This window comes from Cynara cardunculus, assembly GCF_001531365.2.
Source record: "Cynara cardunculus var. scolymus isolate 2C chromosome LG 3, CcrdV1, whole genome shotgun sequence".
NCBI classification, from domain to species: domain Eukaryota; kingdom Viridiplantae; phylum Streptophyta; class Magnoliopsida; order Asterales; family Asteraceae; genus Cynara; species Cynara cardunculus.
Window position 1 is genome coordinate 29,302,484 of NC_037530.1, and position 530 is coordinate 29,303,013.

Below are 530 nucleotides of genomic sequence, written 5' to 3' on the forward strand. Positions count from 1 at the left end.
GTTTTGGCGCAGAACCTTCTTCAATTCGTCTTCTAGCTCTGGATTGTTTCATGAAACTTTTTCAAGTTAATTATTAGCTTCAAAATAAAGCTAACTCACTTCATTAGCGTTGCAGTCTAAGTTTTTTAGAATGTGGTTAAAGCGTTATGTTTGGGGTGTTTTAAAATATGTATTTCCAGCTGTTAGTACTTAGTGTTCTAAAAGACGTTGCGTGATGAAAATACATTTTTCTATGTGCCGATAGCCCTCATAGTGTTTGTTTAAGGTGTGATGATGCCAGTTTACGTTTGAACTTTATAAAATGAACTCATAATTAACTGATAAATATGTCTGGTTACAAGATAAATGTCGAACCCTGCTGATACGACAAAACGTTTTATAAAATTGATAACCAACAGAAGACACTCCCGTTCTCAAAACCAACAAATTCATCAGATAAAATCGAAAAAAGACGAAATAAAAATGTACTGCACTCCGTCACGCAAGCATGCTTCTAACATCAAACTATGTGTCAGTTTTAACATTGTTCG